Raw genomic sequence first — 12,919 nt, forward strand, 5'->3', positions numbered from 1 at the left:
TCTATCTATCTGGGAATGCGTCCCATGTGCTCCACGAGTCCCATCATTGATTGTGCCTCGCTGGAATTACACAACGCATTCACTCGCAAATGTGCACGCTGTATTGTATACTCATTCGTAGCGCATAAAAGGTACCAATAACAATAATTCTGTGCGTTTGTTGACATTATCGAACACTTGCATAGTTAATAATTACTGAATTACTGAAAAATTTTCTTTTTCTTTCTTTCGTTTTACCTGCCACTAATACCAAGCAAATTACTAGATAAACAATAGAATTAAATTAAAAAGCGTCTTACCTTTTGGAGAAATAATTGCGGGATCAACAAAAAGCATTTTTAGCAAAGCAGAAACAAAGCAAAGCAACTAAAAGCAGGAGGAATGTGTGCACTTTATTAATATTTTTATATTTCATGGATGTGGGAATAAAAAAATCGCACAAAAACAATAGAAGCGTTTTTTTGATGTTCCGAACGAACAATATAAGCAAATATCAAAATATAATTTGATATAAAAATAATATAAAAACAAATTGTATTATATAAGGTAAAATAGGATAGTCAACTGAAGCAAGTTTTATTTTAGCATAATTTAAGCCCAATTAAGCAAAATTTCTACACAAAAAGCAAGGATATTAGGAATTTGGTATAAAAATAAGCAGTAATAATTCTATAAGCAGCAAATAGTACAAAGCATTAACAAAAATGTTTTCATAATCTTTCAATTCGACAATTACCATGTGAGTTTTGTTTGTTTGAACACCCTGTAGTTCCATCCACCCTTTTTGATATCCTTCCTCATGTTCCTTTTCCTTGCTCCTCATTAAATCCGCTCGACGGTTTCTTCCTTAAACCCCCAGCTTAGTTCATTCCGTCACTCGCCACTAGATGTCGCAAATGTCCTATTGGTCAGCCCTCATCTTCGTGCATTCACATAAAAATACAAATAAAATCAAATAAAAAGTGTTGCAGGCAAAGAGATGCAATTTACATGCAGTTACGAGACGCACGTGCATCGCGTTACGTTTGTGCAGCACACAAGCCGGCAAAAAAACGATATTTATTTTATTTATTATCATATTACAAATGTTTTCGACGCAAACACGACCACACGTATATGGCGGACAACGAAAACGAGTTGCCTAAATATTTGTGTATTTGCTTTGCGTCGAATGAAATGTGCATTATACCTCTATCTCGTTACACACGGTCCGGAACATCTGATTTTTTCGACGTGAGTGTGTTCCATATTTGCAATTTGTTTGCAAACCGAAAAAAATCAGTGAAAACTATTTGAATTGTTGCATCGGATGATGAGATTTTGGAGGAAGATCGATGGCCACTGAAATAAAAAAAAAATAATTGTAAATTTACATTTTTGCATACAATTTTTTAAATCTTTATATTTTTTATTTTTATTTTTTAAGAATGTGTTCTATCTTAGATCATAAAAAGGCATTGTGCGTTATATTTGTCAGAGCTAAACCTAGTCGTGGGTTTGGATTGTCTCTTTTCGTAGATACTCTCAGTCCGCACTTTGTTTCGCTCGCACCCTCGGCGGCGGCGGAAAGCGAGTGTACGACGACGCATGCGTTTTTAGCCTGTAAGCCAGGCGGAGGCAGGCGTCCCTAACGATCGAAGCGGCGGCGACAACGATGTGTCTGCCCGCCGACGCTGTGGCGAGTGCGCAAGATTGCGAAGAAAAATGCACCCCCGGACTTTGTACAGTCACACAATAAGTAGGAATTTAAGTTACCCTAAGATTTTTCTTTAAAAATTCATTCTTTTTACATTTAACACAATAAAAAACAAATAAATACAAAATAAAATTTAAAAAATTCAAGATTTTAATTGGAAACAACCCTAACCTTACAATTTACGGCATTTTCATCATAACCTAGCTTCTAATCTAATATTTGTTATCAACAATTATTGATTGAGTATTCCTTTTGTCATGTTCTTGGAATTTGATACAAACTCCACATCAGTGTAACACTGATGAGAGTATTGTGCTTCTAATTTTATCATAATGCAATATGGCTGAGGTTGCTATTTAGGAAAACAAAACATAGCCATACAATGAACACCGTAGTATGGTGTTTGTTTCATCTCTGTCTACCACGAAAGTAACATAATATTATTACAATGCAAGTGGGAGTGTAACTAATGAGGCAGTGATCGAATGATTGTCCTGACTTGTTCTTCATTGTGTTGTTTACTGATTTTAATATTAATATGATCTATTGTTTACTTGAAAGTAAATTCAAAGATAACACATTAGTAAAATCAATTAACAAAATATATTATATCTTATTATTTTATTATATTGAATTATATCCTTTTATTAATTAATTATAAAAAGATAAATATTTAAAAATTATTTAGATGATACTAAATTTATCCGCTTGATGTCGCTGCGACCGCTGTATTCGCATTTTTGCAACCGTATACTGCTTGTGTGACAGAGTGCGTTCGTGATTCTTTTATTCGCGCGCGTTCTCAGTAACCTGCGTGGCGTGCTTTGTGCGGAGATTTTTATTACAAGTGTTTTGTGTTTCGTGAACTATTGTGAACTGAAATGGAGAAGTGGTGAATATTCAGCTGCCAGGCATTCCGTTGAGAAGACCTGGTATGTACTCGTATCATATTAACGTTAAACTTAAGTTTTGTTAATAAATTAATATTGAAGAATGTCTATTAGAGTGTGTATAAAATGAGGTTTGTATTGTGTTCTTGATACTATGCATCGCAAGAGCGTGTATTGGTTTCGTTATCGTGTTTTGTGCATATCTTGTTTGATAAACAAGCAAAACAACTTGTGTTTAAGACGAAATACTTGATACATTCACTCTGAAACTATGTGAATGTTGATATTTTGGTAAATTTATAAATGCTAGTATTGAGTAGTTAGTTGTAGTTAGTGAAAAACTATTAATATTAAAATTATTAATATTTCTTGTTTTAGTTTATAAAAATCACAAAGAAGTAAAGTATAATAATGTGACTTTTAGCCGAATGGCTCCAATTTTAGCGCGAGGATAATCTGTTGCATTTTACTTTGTTGAATGCGCTATGGTATTACGGAATGCGGAGCATGGGTCCGCGACAAAAACGCATTTTGTGTCGACGTGGCCGAACGGCGGCGCGTGGAGTCGACCAGAAAAGCTTTCCCGCTTGCATGGGTTGCGCCATGCTTCGTTGGCGGTGGTGGCGGCGGCGAAAGCTTTCGGCATCGTAGCCCGTTGTGTCTCATAGAGTGCGACGGGTTTCGCTCAGCGCTAGCCCGAAACAAAGGAAAAATTAGTTGGGAACTAACGCAAGTGTGCACCACGGCCAGCCGGGTGACAAAATAGGGGTTGGTTGCAATTCGCACTAGTGTCGCACCCACGTCGGCAAATATCCAGAAAACAACGAATTCCGACTGGTGCGTGCGTGTGTGTACAGTGACCGAAACCTGGTATGTCGTATAGTCATAGAGGTGGTCGTAGGCTTCGCGCCATCATATAGGAAAGTAGGAAAGGCACTCCTGGCGGCGGCATTCGTAGGCAATTCGCAGCTTCGGCCTGCACGAAATTACTCCACCACAACGCCGCTGCGCTATGGTCTAATGCACGCACATACAGACGCGATGAGCATGGATGTTCGCACATGTACGCAACGGAAACGAGTATTATCCGTTCGCTTCTTGTTCTCGTCGCTAATGCTTGCGCTGTGTTGGCAAAATGTCCACGGAATTTCTATACAAATAGCTGCGGATAGTCTAGGCATACAGTGCCAAACTAATCAAAATTTGCAAAACGAAATTTCTATCATTAATCCAGTTCTATTTGTTATCATTTTAACTCGGAAATATTTACATCACGGTGCTTTGTCGCTGAAAAACCAAAAGTTTGTATAAAAGCTTTCCAATTATGTGTAATTGTTTGCGTATAGTTCAGCTTCAGGTCCGCATTCTCCATCTTCTGAGTGGGTGGTCACAAACGCTTTGGATACGCTGTTAATACACATGCATGCGCGCCGCAAACACGATGCACAGTCGCAGACAATGCGATTGTCTTCTTTCAACAATTGCCAAAGCACAGTGCAAGCAAATGAAATGAGTCAAACAACGAAAACGTTGAATAATTAATCGCGTTTATTTTTCCGCCTTTCAATGCAAATTTACATAAAACGCGTTAATTTATTATTAACTTCTTTATCTTTTCGATGATGAAATTAAGCCTATTCACGTGCGGTGTGGGTGATGCTGATGCTGAGATAAGTACGATTAATCTTTGTCTGGATTTGTGTATATTTTGCATGTGCTTCCTTCCGAAAACGCCTCAGTGGCATTTGGTTGCTATGACGATTCGTGATTTACGACGTGCCATTATGCCCCTCACGGAACCGCTGACCCTTGATCCCTAAAGTTAGAAATTTTTCTTTTCTGCGTTTGCCCCTTGCAAGGAAAATACGCAAAAGGGTGGCCGCCATAATCCTTATACCTACTTGATTAATGGCAGCCGAAAGTAATTGCTATTCCTTTTTGTTTGCTACAGTTTGTACCCTTGTGTATTATACTCTGGGGGTGTATCAGAAACTATTCTTTGATATTTAAAAATTCAAAATTTACAAAATTATTTATTTTTCCGTTTGATGAAATTATTAATAATTAATTAATAGTTTTGTTTTTTGGATAAAATGAAAATATTTGCAGAAAAAAATTAAAATTTTTGTATTTTGTGGTAACACCCTGTATGTGAAACCGGTTTGGTCGAAAAAGGGTTAATTGGATTTGCTGTGCGGAGTGTACGGCGAGTGGTAAGATGAAAGATGAGGCGAAGAGGGTGCAAGGCAAATGGCGAGGGTGTGCGAGGGGGGCAGCGGCGTCGGGTTAAACTTGCTATAGCGGCGGCAAGCGCCCATCGGCGTTAATATTCGAGGGTGTCGCCGGCGATGTGTGAGTGCGTATATCGGGCAGGGACTAAGACCGCAACCCTCCCTTGTCCTTTCCTTTCGTCCTCCGCCCTTACGTCGGAGCAAACGGAATGCGACTCCCACTCTTACGGCGGTGGCGGCGGCTGCTGATCAATACAGCTGCGAGCCAGGAGCTTCTGCAAGATTTTTAGCTTAGGTTGGCCGGGCCGCGACGCCCCAACGCCGCCGGAGAAACCACTCCTTATTGCCTCAGCTCCTGCCAAGTGAAGGAGCAAGCCGGCGCCCGGGCGACGGCCGGCGGTATCGAGTCCTCTCACGCTCACGCATACGCCGCGACGCCGTCGGCTATTACGTCGGCTTCCCCTTCTCTGCAATTAATGCTCGACGAGTTTGCAAACGAAGGGCCGCGATAACATCCACCCGGAGAAAAGAATACTTTGCTTTAAATTCGAGTCAAAAGAAAGAAAAAAAAACATTCTTATTATATTTTAAAACAAATAAATGCGTTTATTGTGTTTGGATTATATGTAAACACAACGAAAAATGGAGAAGAAGAAGAAAAAAAATTAGGTACAGATTGTGGCGTGAAGTCGGGCATGTGGCCACCACGCGTGCTTGGGGGTGTGAAACTGGCCGCGCGTTTTTAAAGCTGCGGTATCCATTCGGTCTCTGCGGTTCTCCTTCTGCACACGCTTTTTCTGCTGCTCTCCATTGATAACCTCGGCGGTGGAACACATCCACATGCAAACCACGCGCACACGAACATCGCACGTCGGCTGCAACCGTTGTGGCACTCTTTGTAGCGCTCCTTTTTACTTTCTTTTGTTTTTCGGGCGCGCACGCTGCCGGTTTTCCTTTTCATCGCGCCACACACACACACATTCGCACGCGCTCGAATTAATGAGGCATCATTATCGCACATAATACGAATCGTTTTTATTCTTCATCGTTCATTTACGCTTTCCAATATACTAATAAAAGCGCATTGTCCATTCTACATGATGGAAAATCATTAAAAATGCGACCTGTATTTAATTGTCTAGCGCGTGCGGCATTTTTATTGTCTGTTGTTTTGCAGACGTGCGTGCAATTTACAAACGAGCTAATTATTAAATAAAATACGCGCCGCATTTTATTATTATATCATTTCATCGATGGCCGGTGTTAAAAATATACGGATGGTAATTTGTTGACATTGCATTAGCAATTAAATTATTAAACAAATTCGTTCGTTTTTCATATCAATAAATAAACACATTTTTCACATTCTCGCGTAATTATATGGCGAAAAATGTGCACATTGGACTCTTTAAATATTGATTCGGTAATTGTTTAACCGCTAATTTGAATTTATTATTAATTTATTTGTACGCGTTTTTTTAAATTTATTGAAATAATAAGTTTTGGTCCGGAGGAAATTCTATACACGCCTGCAATTTGCAATGTGCGAATTAGTTTACGAAGCGAAACGAAAACCTCTTTCATCGCCGCCGCAACGAAAGCCGCTCGCGTGTAGGCAACGCAATATACACACACTCTAAGCTACTGCGCGCGGCTTTGGCGATAGAGAAGCGCCGCCCGCAATCCTAATAATAGTTGCGAAATGCTAGACATATTTCAGCGCAAAGTGTGTGCGGTTCGACGAAACTAAATTGGAAACTAGCAGAAACTGTGTGTGCGCGGAGAGCAGGGTGGGGGTATGGTCGTCCCTGCGGCGGTGGAGACTTGGGAGCGGCATCGTAGAAAGCGGCGTTGATATCGGCGCGGAATAGTGCGGTCGGCGGAAAGCTGTGAGGTAACAGCCGGAGTCGAAGCAAACGCCATAAAGTTAGATCAACTTATATATGCGTCCAGCTAGAAACCCACCACCGCTGCCGCCTCCGCCGCCGCCCTCGGATAACGACGGCGTATATATCGTACGTAATTCTATAGGTTTCGGTTTTCGGCTTTTCGGAGAGGGATAATAAACGAGTTCCTAACATTCTGCTTTTATTGTTCTCATCCATTAATTTTGAATTATGCATGTGTGCGGAGGCGGCGTCGACCGTACTAAAACTACTCTTATCGCTACTCGCATCCTATGAACTTATATATTCTAAGCTTAGCATAAATATTAAGGCATTATATTGCCTATATATATTTTCGGAAAGCAACATTTTATTTTAGTTGTAAATTTGAACATTTTGACGTTGACTCTACACTCTCCAGAGGAGCAATACGTTGTTAACAATTACCAACTCTTATACGACTAGAAATATTATTATAAAGCGCGCTGGGCGATGAATAAACGCGCGTCTAACTCATTAGATTCAATGCGCGAACATTTTACAACTTGCCCGCTTTTCTCACTCTGGCACACGCTGCGCATTTAAAGTAATAAGTTTCGTATTGCGCCGAATGATTCATTACAAGCCATTCGTTATGATATTAATAGTTTTCGTTTGTCGCTTGCATGCATTCGCAGATATTGTGAGAAGTTGCGCTTTTTATTATTATTTTCTGTGCATGTGTATAAGTTGTTTAATTATGGCGCTTAAAGGCGTCTAATTAAAAGTAATTACCGTATTGCTTGAGTGGGCAGCATGCGCGTGAAATTATATGAAATTGAAGTGGTGGTTGGTGGATATATGCGAACGAAACGTGAAGGAGACACGGCAACAGCGCCACAACGGAAACTGAAAAGGACTAATCATCGGAACAAGTCGATGCTGATGAAGTGCTCATTAGTGCTTCGGTGGTTGGATGCTCTTAACTTACAAATGGATAATTAAATCATTTGTTGATTTTTTCCGGGTGTTTTTTAAATTAATTTAATTTAATTTTAATTTTTTGGCGATCAAAAAACGCGGCGTTTTTTTTTGTTTCGTGAAATTATAGTAGAATAGTTGAATGTACGCAACGCACATTAATTCACGTCAAAGTACGCACATTTTTCGACAGTGGCGGCGGGCGCGGGTTTTGGCTTTGATAGTTTTTCCAACCCCGCGTCGCTCACCCTTCCCGCTGGCGGAGAACGTTTAGGTCTGTTTGAGCAGGAAAAACGCACGGCGAGCATGCGGCGACGGCAGGCGAATATGCGCCTTGCCGGCCCCCACCTTTGTACTGCTGCCGTTGCCCGGTGGCGTTGGTGGCGGCGGTGTGGTGCTCAGTGCTCGAGCCGATTTTTCCAGATTCGAGTCGGCTCCCGCTCTACGAGCACACACTGGAGAGCTGTGTGCCGGCCGAGGCAGCATCGGCGGCGGCGGCAATGTGCAGCCTTTATCCGCTACGTTTTTAGGGTTGAATTTGCAATGGACGGGCGGTGCGGCGTGCGTCCTTAACGCCGTTTTCCAGCTGGGTTTTCCACGTCGCTGTGTGCGTGTGCGAAGCCATTTTGCTCGTCCAAGGATCGATTCGCAGGTTTCGTCCGTTTCGTCCGCTCTCGTGTCGGGCACACAAGGGTCCTGCTGCCGGTCGGTCCATGCAAAACAGTACGCGCATGCTGTATTTATATCTCTTTTTGTCTTATCGCGCGCGGGCCGCTTCTTCGTCGTCCCCTTTCGCACGGTGCTTCCTCTTCGTGCCCGCTTTGCGCCTCATCCTCATCATTGCCACTACGTGCCCTGTGGACGAGTCTCGCTCTCCCTTCCATCTTTGCCGCTACGTGCCGAACGTGCAGTCCTGTATTTCCCCCACTTGCTTCTTTTTTTCCTATGACTTGCGTGCTCTCTTCCACTTTCGTCCGCGCCTGCAACTTGAGTCCCTCCTCCTTGCCTCGTTCCCCAAGGTGCCACTCCCCCCGCCAGCACCCGCGACCCCAGCGTGGGGAGCCACCCCGCATGAAACATGCATGTTTCCAGGTTCGTCTGACACATGTTTTTTCCTATTGCGTCGGCTATCTCTGCCTACATGTGTGTGGTGGCTGTGCGCAGTTGCCCGTAGGTCGGATTACCGAGGCACTGCTACATCGGGCACCGTCCTCTTTGCACCTACGACCTCTTTTTGGCCCGAAAGAGAGGAAAGGCGATACGCGGCGGTTTCATTACGCCATGCAAATTCGACGAAATTTCGTGCCTGCGCTACCCGGCCTGTTTATGCAAAAGTCTAGGACCCAGCCGGGGAGGACCGCTCGTTGTCTATGCATTCCACATTTTTTGCACCCTTGGCGTTTATTATTATTATCATCAGCGTGAGTAGCATTAGTTGCATCGTTGGAAAAACGTTGATAAAGGTTCATAATTTTAGTTTGACAATCACTCACCACCCTTTCTACTTCTTATTGTATCTTTTTTTGATGGTTGCATAAAAAGGAATACATTTGCGTAATGTCAATTTTCGAACAAATCGTGACGAGTTCTTTGCGTTTGGAGAGTAAATCCGCACAGACAAACGACGCGCGCGCGTGTTGGCATTAAAAGCCGCCGCGCAGACAAAACAACGCCCGAAAATACAAAACACAACGTGCATACGCCACGGCAACAACCCCTTTCATCATCAACGTCATTTTTGATGATATGCTGATGCCCCGATACGCTGAAAATGCGCAAAAAAAAGCGGGAATCAACAAACTCACAAAGATATAATTTTTAATTCTGTGCGCGCACCCAGAATGAAAAATAAAACAAAACGCAAACGATTCCAAAGAACAACCTGCAAGAACGATAAAAGCAAGTGTATCGCTCACTTCAAACAGTACGAATCCAATTTGCAAATTTCAAATGCACAAATCTAAAATAACACCGCGCGCGCAGACAAACAATAAAAGAAACAAACGAGCACAAAGTTCACCGAGTTCACTAAAGCCCATATCTGCGCGAGCGCCCGCCCGACTCCACAAAGAAGTGCAAATTTCTTTTGTGTTGATTATTTGCGTAATCCAAATGAAATAACCTGCGCGCGCGGCTAATTTTTAAGGCACACAACAATTAAGTATTACAACTTTTTTTTTGTTACAAAATTTTTTTTCGCGACGTGTTTGTTTGATATAGAAAAGAATTTCAGTGTCAATCAGTATTATTTTTCATCACGTTGTTGGCCGTTGTTATTTTTTCACACTTTTCCTCTCCATTTTTTTGTCCGCGAGCATTGTGTGCTGTGTTGGCGAAGGACGGGTTCGCGAACGCCGAACTTGAAACATGCGCGCGCGATGCATTTGGAATCGAACCAACCGAACAGGAAAAAAAATTCAACACACACACACGCAGTTCGACGCTTTCCACGCTCACCACAGCTCTCTGACCGAGGAGGGGTATGAAAGTGTGAGCGTTCCCGTTCGGAAAAAATGTCAAGGTCGGATCGATTAATAACTTATGAATGGAACGAGAGCGCTGCAGTTCTGAATCCGATTTAATCGGGTTCAAAGAACTGACAATGTGACCAATAACTCTTGATTTTGTTTATTTTTTATTTTATTTTTTATTGCGTTATTTTTTTATTTCTGAGTGTGGGTTGTGTGTGTTTGATGGAATTGATGGCGAAAACCGATCACATGGCGATCACAGACCGATCAAACCTATTCCTAGGCACGACGCGTCAGTGTGTTGCTGGCGGAGTCGTCGGTCATCAGCGTACCGGAAAATTTATGATTTATGTACGGGACGCGCGAGCATGCCGCGCGTAAAAATCATCATCATCGACATCGCATCGCATCACATCGCCGGGCGGACGCGAGAAACGTGAGAGGAAAGTGTGAGGCTGCGCCCGAAAAAAAGCTGATAGGCTATTAGTGCCCCGAAACGTCAGCGGCACGTACTTTTGTGCATTTATAATGACGCGTCGATTTTCCAAGCCCACTACGGGACTCCATCTATAACTAGATGAATTGATGTTTTTTTTTTTGTTAAGTTTTTTTCTCTTCTTTTATGTTTTAATGTTTAAGTAATGGATTTTTCCTATTATTATTTCATTTTGAGTGTTTTGCGGATTTAGTTAAATTTTATAAATAATAGAAGGAAATTTCTAGTCAAAGCACTTTCCTTCATTATTATCGTCGTAGACATTCGTCGCCGACGTTGAGCGGCGGTCGGGCTCCATGGCGAACGGCAGTGTTCATTATTGATCAGCGCCGCGTGTCGGAGAACCGCCGTCGCGTATGTGCCCTTATTCTCTCTTGCGTGAGCGTCGCGACGCCCATCAGGCCCACGCCGAGTGAGCGTCCATTTTGTTCTGGCTCGCTTTATTTCAATACTACTGCTATTCGAAACACACGAAAAATAAAGTCAAGAAAAAAAATTTAAGAAAATTTTTTTCATGAAAAATTTTCTTCTTTTGAATGAAATTACAGTTTAAATTATTTTCTTCCACGTGACATTTTTGTATGATTAAATACGTAGCGTAAATATAGCGCAGAATAATGTTTTCTACTTTTATTCTTTCGTTGAATGGCGAATACAACTTTTGCGCTTGTTGCTGTTTTATGTTCGGTCGCCAGCTGGCGTGTTTGTTCTTCAGGTGTTGGGTTATTTTGTTATTCGGCGAAATTAACTCGGTACACATATACGTATACGGAACACGCAAGAACACAAGTGTGCGCATACTTTGCGGCTCCTGCGAGCTGGATATTTATGCAGGAAACGTAAACAACATAATTATTAATTTTTAGCTTTCCATCTTTTTCATGAGCTTTAGTATACTTATATGTTTATTTCGTGTTTTTGCAGGACCAGGAAAACAGACCGCCGTACACACCACACACAACACGACTTCCAGCAAGACGAAACCGAGAAGGTGTTTAGCAGGTATTTAAATTTTGTTTTAAAAATATAAATATGAAACCTGGAAGGCATTTTTTGTGTTTTGGATATTTTTATCACGTAGTAGATATAGTAGATAGAGTAGGTGTAGTATATAGGGTGAAAAGTTTATATATTAATTGATTATGGCAAAAATATTTGGGTTAAAGTTTTAATTCCTTTAAAACTGGATTATACGCTTAATTGTATGTCTAATTAAGTAAAAAAATCTAGATCAGATTATCGTATAACGTATAATTAGCAATTAAAGTGAAAAAATGCAAAATTTTTGCAAAAAAATGCGAAAACTTGTTTAAAAGTTTCTTTTGCGAATTTTTATGAATTAATCTTTCAAATATTTAGATTCTGCAATTAACTTTGCCTAGATTTTATCAAAGAAAATAAATTTTACTTCGAAAAGTCTTAAAAATAATATTTTTGCATTTTTGCAATAGAAAAATCAGTTTAATTAAAGTTTTGCAATATATAGGTATTAATATACATACCGATTATTTAAATATTAAGAAATATTATCAAATAATATTTATCCCCAAGGTTATCCCGGCACTTGTGTATTAAAAACACTTTTACCACATTATTGCAAATTATCTACGCAATCAGACACAATTTTCATTTTCACAAATTGACACAATTATTAACAAATCACTTTCTCTTTTATTATTTTGCGCATGCAACACATTTTATACACAATTTCACAATATATTTCACATGTTCATTATTAAAATAAATCGCGCGAATAAAACGCGACACGTTCGCGATTATTGCAATAATTTCGCCGTAATATTTACGTATTAATAATTAATCAATATTGCACCAATATACCGAAAAACATTAATATACACTATAAAAAACTGTATCAAATATTGTAAATATGCAATAGCTCAAGATCAGTCTCGCGACGCAACTGATTTCAAGTCGCGATGGTCATTTCTTCACGGACGTCTTCCCTCACTTCGCTCGATTCATCTCGTGTATTTCTTTTTTGGCTTGGCATATTGAATGTCTCGTTCTAATTTTATAAGAGTGGGTTACGAAAGAATAAGCTGAGATAACCGGTTCTTAAGCTTCGGCAGCATCCCTTTCTTTATCTTTCTTACGTTGAATACAATTTTGTATAGAATACTGATGGTCACTTACGTGTCCAGCTATTAAGGGGTGAATTATTTGGGGAAATCGCTTTTTATATTGAAATTAAAATATGCGCGACTTTGTGCATGCAAGGAGGATGAGCGTGTGAATCGCGCACAGGTTGATTCAGTTCTTTTTTATATT

General features: G+C 40.7%; 1 long non-coding RNA gene across 1 annotated transcript in view; it reads right to left on the reverse strand.

Annotated features, from left to right (window-relative positions):
• Positions 1-12,532, reverse strand: part of LOC135801872 (uncharacterized) — a 38,448-nt gene extending 25,916 nt beyond the window's left edge. The window contains exons 1-3 of the long non-coding RNA XR_010550472.1: positions 12,133-12,532; positions 1,190-1,341; positions 737-919 (exon numbers count right to left, since the gene is read on the reverse strand). This is a non-coding gene — a long non-coding RNA (uncharacterized lncRNA). The remainder of the gene's footprint in view (positions 1-736; positions 920-1,189; positions 1,342-12,132) is intronic.
• Between the last annotated feature and the right edge of the window lie 387 nt (positions 12,533-12,919).

This window comes from Atheta coriaria, unplaced genomic scaffold (assembly GCF_025399875.1).
Source record: "Atheta coriaria isolate IRGN ID8LTWV9N9 unplaced genomic scaffold, Caltech_Dcor_3.1 hic_scaffold_13_pilon, whole genome shotgun sequence".
Classification (NCBI taxonomy): Eukaryota; Metazoa; Arthropoda; class Insecta; order Coleoptera; family Staphylinidae; genus Dalotia; species Dalotia coriaria.